Source organism: Manis pentadactyla, chromosome 13 (assembly GCF_030020395.1).
Source record: "Manis pentadactyla isolate mManPen7 chromosome 13, mManPen7.hap1, whole genome shotgun sequence".
Lineage (NCBI taxonomy): Eukaryota > Metazoa > Chordata > Mammalia > Pholidota > Manidae > Manis > Manis pentadactyla.
Window position 1 is genome coordinate 87,114,893 of NC_080031.1, and position 6,000 is coordinate 87,120,892.

The window sequence follows — 6,000 nt, forward strand, 5'->3', positions numbered from 1 at the left end:
ACTTTTGTTTATGCTGGATGAATGTCTGAAAAGACATGTGTCAGCCCAGGGAGTAGGGTGGAGGCTGGGCAGGGTCTTCCACTCTTTCCCTTTTCTATACTTCTGATACATTTGGCTCTTTTTCTCAATGAATATATACTGAGAACATTACAGAGAAAGTAACTAGGCGAGTAGGATCAGCATTGGAAAGACGCCCCTAGATTTGGCCATTAAGAGATCATTGGTGGCCTCAAAAAGAACAGTTTCCTTGGGGTTGTGGAGACAAAAAGACAAGATACATGAATGAGTTGAAAAGTAGACTGCTCCTTCAGGAGGCTGGACGGGAAAGGGAGGGAGAGAGAGAAGAAGGGGCCTGAGGGGCAAGGGGCTGTGAAAGATGCAGCTTCTTTTAGATGGAGGACTTGAGGGTGTTGGCTTGGTACAGCCAGAGAAGGAGGGGAGGGAGAGACTTACGGTGTCGGACAGCAAGGAATAGCGGACACCGAGAGGCAGGTGCCCTCGGGAGGAGCTGGGGCACGACTTTCCTGGAGCCCAGGGGAAGCGGTCCAGGCAGCTGGGCGCTGGGGCTGCAGTTCGGGGTAAGGGCTTTGAAGCTGGCCCAGGCCTGCAGCTCCCATTACAGGAGCCGGGGGCCCCCATCTTGCCTGTGTGTGTTTCTCTGCCTCCCCACTCTTCTGTGAGAGCCAGAGCCACTACTGATTTATCCTCAGGGCTCCAGCATACAGGAGGCCTTTAGTCAATGTTTGTTGACCAACTGAATGAATTTTTCTCTGTGAGAAAACGGTCAGGGCATCAGCTGAATGTGCAGTGGGGGTGAGGGCAGTGGGCCAGGGTGGGGCCTAGGAATAAGTGCAGGACTTCTGGGGCCCTCTGGGAGGTGGCCTGGAATCTTTGGGCAGGAGTCTACCCACACAGAGCTCCTGGCCCTTTCTGTTCTTCCTTCCGCAACTCCAGGCAGTGCAGAAACATGTGGAGAAAGCAGACGGGCTTGTTGTAATGTGGGCTGACCCGCTGTCATTCTCTCAGCGGAGGCCTGGAGGCGTTAGCACAGCTCCTGGGTAAGCCTCAGACCGAATGTCATCCCCAGTGAAGCCTCCTCCTCTCTCCTCCCTTCTCACACCCTCCTCTGGGTCCCTGGCAGGGGGCACCGAGAGTCCCACTAGGAAGCCTGTGCTGGGCGTGCAGTGTCTGCCAGGACAGAGCCCACACCGGGAGGACAAGAGCCAGGTCAGGCCATCAGGTATACACCTGCAGGCCTTCGTTAGGACTGGTGAGCCATGGAGGGCAGGAACATGGTATTGTGGGGTTTTGGAGGCCAACAGCAAACCCAGGTACACATCACATTGGGCAGGCTAGGTGAGTTAGACAGATATAAGGCGGGGGTTGGCAGTGAGAGACAGGGGACAGGCTGCTAGCGCAGGGTAGCTCGGATTTGGGCTTACGAATGCTTGGGATTGTGCTTTTTTGACTCCTGACACATTTTGCTTTCCTAAGGGAAGATTCTTAAAGGGGCAGCTGAGTCTAGTGTGTGTCATTATGTCCAATGCCTTAATGTCTACCCTCCTGGCGAGCTCTAATAGGAAGCAGCCACGCTGGTCATCCTCGTGCCCAGACCATGCAGTGAATGCTCGCGATGACTTAGTTGTGTGAGTGGCTGAGTGGCCTCAGTGTTTAGCCAGCCCAACAACTTCTATAATCATAATTGTGCGCCAGCAGGATCTTGAGAAGTGAGCCAGTTCTTCCTTTCCCCTCCAAGAGGGACTTCACAGATGAGAACAGATTCTAAAGGTGCCATATCCACAAGTTATCAAAACAAATGGACTCTTTTCTCTCAGATGAACTTAGGATACTTGATCTGGACTGAAGAACAGACTAAGTGAATCTTGTGACTTCGGCCACCTACCCAACAGCCATTCTCCCTTTCTTTCTAACAGGACTCCAGTTTTGTTTGGAGAGCAATGTGCCCAGCCCTAGGGGACAAATCATCATTACTGCCTGTCATGTGGGAAATTATCTCAATTTGAAGTAGCTTCTAAGTACTCTGTTGGGCAAGCTGTCCAGAGGTCATGAACAGAAGGACTCAGACCAATTTGAGATAATCCAATCACCCAGCTTAAGAGTAAAATTTAAAGCTTGCAGGAAGAAATAAGGGGAAAGTGAACCCATTTAGAGTGAAGTGCACACAGGCTGGGGGAACCCTGTGTCCCCGATCCCCGAGCCCCACAGTGTTCACGTTCTCCCTGTCTCCGTCTGTCTCTCTATCCTCTCTGTCAGCTATGAGCCTTCCCTGCTGGCAGTGGGGCTGTGAGAACAGGGTGGAGATTAAACACAGGGGGTCAGCAAACAGACGGTGCCTGGAGCCAACAAATGCTCCATCAAAGAAACACAGGGCACATACCCCTGGCTACAACTATAGCATATGGATGCCTCTATGGGCAGCTAGGGAAGGGCACATGAGGGGTCAGGATGGGACCAGAATGTGGGTCACCAAGGGAGTGGATTTGGGGATGACAGCCATCAATGGGGAATTAGCATGCTCTTTACCTTAATAAGTTGGCTTTTCCATCCCTTTCTATCTACAAGTAACATTCTTATGCTCTTGCATCCTTTTTGATCTATATTCGCCATTTCTTTCCATCAATCTATGTCTAGCACATCTTGTAAGTTAACAACTTACTACCTATATTTAACATATATTTTGAATTTTTCCTTTTTTTTTTTCTTGCCTTCTCCAGAAGACTTAAAGATCCTCAATAGTGAGCCGACACACGTTGTGTTCTAAGACAACCTTTGGCAATCGTGAGACTTCTGTGTGGTCACGTGATGCATTTCTGATCCGTGAGAGCCCAGCAGGAGTTTTTAGGAGGCATCTGGAAAAGATTTTCTTCCCTAAGAAAAGGCAGAAGCAATGCAAGCGCAGAGTCCTTTGTCCCCTCCTCCCTTCCTCCATCCTCAGCACTGGAACAGTGGCTGGCACATAGTAGACACTCAACAAATAGTTGGTTGAATGAATGGGTGAATGAATGGTATTGGGGCTCAGCCTTAACATCTATGCTGTGTCTTCTGATCAAGCTTCATTTCTAAGTCCAGAGTTGGGAAGGTGAAAGCAGGATGGTGAAAATGAATCGTGTGATGATCATTTAATTATATTATTATTAAAAGCAGCTAACCTTTATTGAAAGTTTACTTGGTGTCAGGAATGGTTCTAAGCATTTCACGTTTAATCCTCGCAATAACCATATGAGGAGGAAATGAGTACTATCCTCATTTTGTACCTGAAGACACTGAGGCACAGAATGTAAGGGAATTTACCTGAGGTCATCAGCTGGCAAGTGGTGGTCCTGGAATCTGAATGTGGACGACCTGAGTTCAGAGTGCACACACGTAGATACAGCACCGCCTGTGTTAGTTTCCTATTGCCACCGCAGCAAATTATAACAAACTGTGGGCTTTAAGCGAAGCACATTTGCTGACTTAACAGTTCTCAAGGTCGGCAGCCCAACAAATTAAGTCCAACAACTTAATACGGCCAAAACTAAGGTATTGGCTGTGCTGCCGTCCTCCTGCAGGCTGTAGAACAGATTTCCAGGCCTTCCCAGGCCGAGAGGCTGGCTGCAGTCCCTGCCCTGTGGTCCCTTCACTCTGATCTCTGCTTCCGTTGTCACATTGCCTTCTTCAACACTCCTGACTCCCTCTTATAATGACTCTTGTGATTACAATGGGCCCATCTGGATAATCTGAGATAATTTCTCCATCTCAAGATCCTTAATCACATTTGCAAAATCCCTTTTGCCATGTAAGGTAACATACTCACATGTTCTGAGGATTAGGACCTGGACATCTTTGTGGGCCTTGATCCGGCCTGTGCGGGTCCAGTACTCTGCGCCACACCCGGTCCTGGACCAAAGGTCCCGAGCCCCGCAGCAGGCCCGCCCCGCGCCGAGGATCTCAGGCCTGTCCGTGCAGACTTCTGGCCGCTTTCATAAAAGTTTCTGTCTTATTTACCTGCTCTCAAGTACCCCTGCTGCCAACCCCTAAGCAGGGGAGGAGTACTTAGTAAACCAGTATAGTAAGAACCAAACAGGTGAGGTAGGAGGCCTTGGCCTCTTGCCCCTCAGTTCATCTAGGTTGGGTTCTATATGTTAATCAGGTCCTTAGTTCTATTTCCCTTCCTCAGTCAGCTGGCTCTATCCTCATATGTGTGTTTTCTTTGCTGCTACGTTACTTTTATTTCTACTCCTAATTCAAGTCAGAGTAATTTCTCTTAGCAACCTTGAATTCATTCTTGCAACCTCCGCGGACAGCCCCTGGGTTCCAGGTAAAAGTCTGCCTCGCAGCTACTCGGACTCAAGGCTCCGTGCTTTCCCTGGGTTCCTTCCAGCGGCAACCTCTTCCAGACACGTTTTGTCTGTCTGAGTAAATTCCCCCCAGAGATGTTGTTTTCAGATTTATTTTTAGCTGCAGAAGAACCATTTGTTGAAATGAAAGCCCTATATATAAAGCAGATGGAGTGGAGCTGTTTGGAGAGGGGTGAAGCCCCCCATCTTCTCCACCCTTCCCCAGGGCCCCTGTGGGCCCAGTTTGAAAACCATGGCTCTGCAGACCCTGCCCACTTTAAGTCTTGCCCTGCAGAGTTCAGTTTGCTTCTGCTCAGTTAACTGTCTGGTTTCCTGAGGGTTTCCTTTAGTGCCTTAGCCTTCCTGAAGCATTCTTCCTCTCTCTCGTCTTCCTTTATGCTCTTTGAAGGTCACAATTTTCCAAATGAGCAAAACATTTTAAGTTCCTCATCTCTGCCTAGCACGTCACCCCGTGGGGCTTCCTCTCACCTCATTGTAACCCACCTGTTCGTGGCTGCAGGGATGGAGGCCACGCTGAAATTGGCTGCCCAGCTAGTGGCGCATCACCTGCCCTCTCCATAATGGGAGCATCTTAAGTACTCCACGTGTATAGATTATAGCTTGCTGGTTACTGGACAGTTAGCATATCTTTTTCTAGAGAATTATGTTTGGTAACAAATACCTTGGAGGAGCAGAAATGTTTCCGCTTCAGAGAGGCCCAGGTCCCAACATGCGTGTGGGGCTGGGGGTGGTGAGGAGGCGTGGGCAGACCTCTAACAAGTCACATGGGCTCCTTTGTAAAGCTGGTATCAATCCCTGCCCTCGCGCCCTCCAGGCCAGCTTTGAGGTGGGGTTTCCCTCTCAGAAAGCAGCTCTGGACCATGGGGGTTGCCCCAGGAATCCCCATAGCCTCAGGTCCCAGGGACCCTGGGCGTCTCTGTGGCCCATTTACTGCCCCCCCCCGCCCCCACCAGCACCCTGACGCCCATGAGCTTAAACTTCCAGGCCTCTCATCGCGTGCGTCCCTTCCAAGTCCTGCTCTTTTCTCACTCTGAATAAGTAATTACTTCCTTGCCTAATCTTGTATTTGTAATTGTGTATACTTTTCCTCAAAGAAACCTTCTCAGTTCTGTAAGCTTCAGATCCTACCAAACCTGGATGCGTCCCGCGGTCTCAGGAGTCTCCCGGGGACCCAGGGATCTTGTGCTGGGGGAGCCTGTTCCATGGGAAAAACAGAGACTCTCATCTTTGAGACTTTCCACGGCATTCCTAGGACTTTTGTACGGGGTATCCATGCCAAACACGCTGGTGGAAGACAGGGAGGCCTAAGTTTTGACCTGCTTCCCATCCCAGCTGCAGCGTGCGCTTCCACTGTGGAACTGTGGGGCACAGGACTCCCAGAAACCCACGAGGCCAGGGAAAGCCTGCTTTCTGCTGCTCTTCCCTTTGTGCCACGAGGCTCCTGTATCCAGCTTTGGTGCAAATTCTGGCCAGTCTTTTTGGAAGGAGGATTCAGAACATGGTTCCTTCTCTCCACGACACCTTTTCCAGCAGACCTGGATCCCTGGTTTAGCCTCAAACTGGCAATACTGCCAATGTACTGAAATTCCTAAATCTGGCTTTTAAGTGTCATGTTTTGCAAAATGGGAGTTTGCCTGCCTGG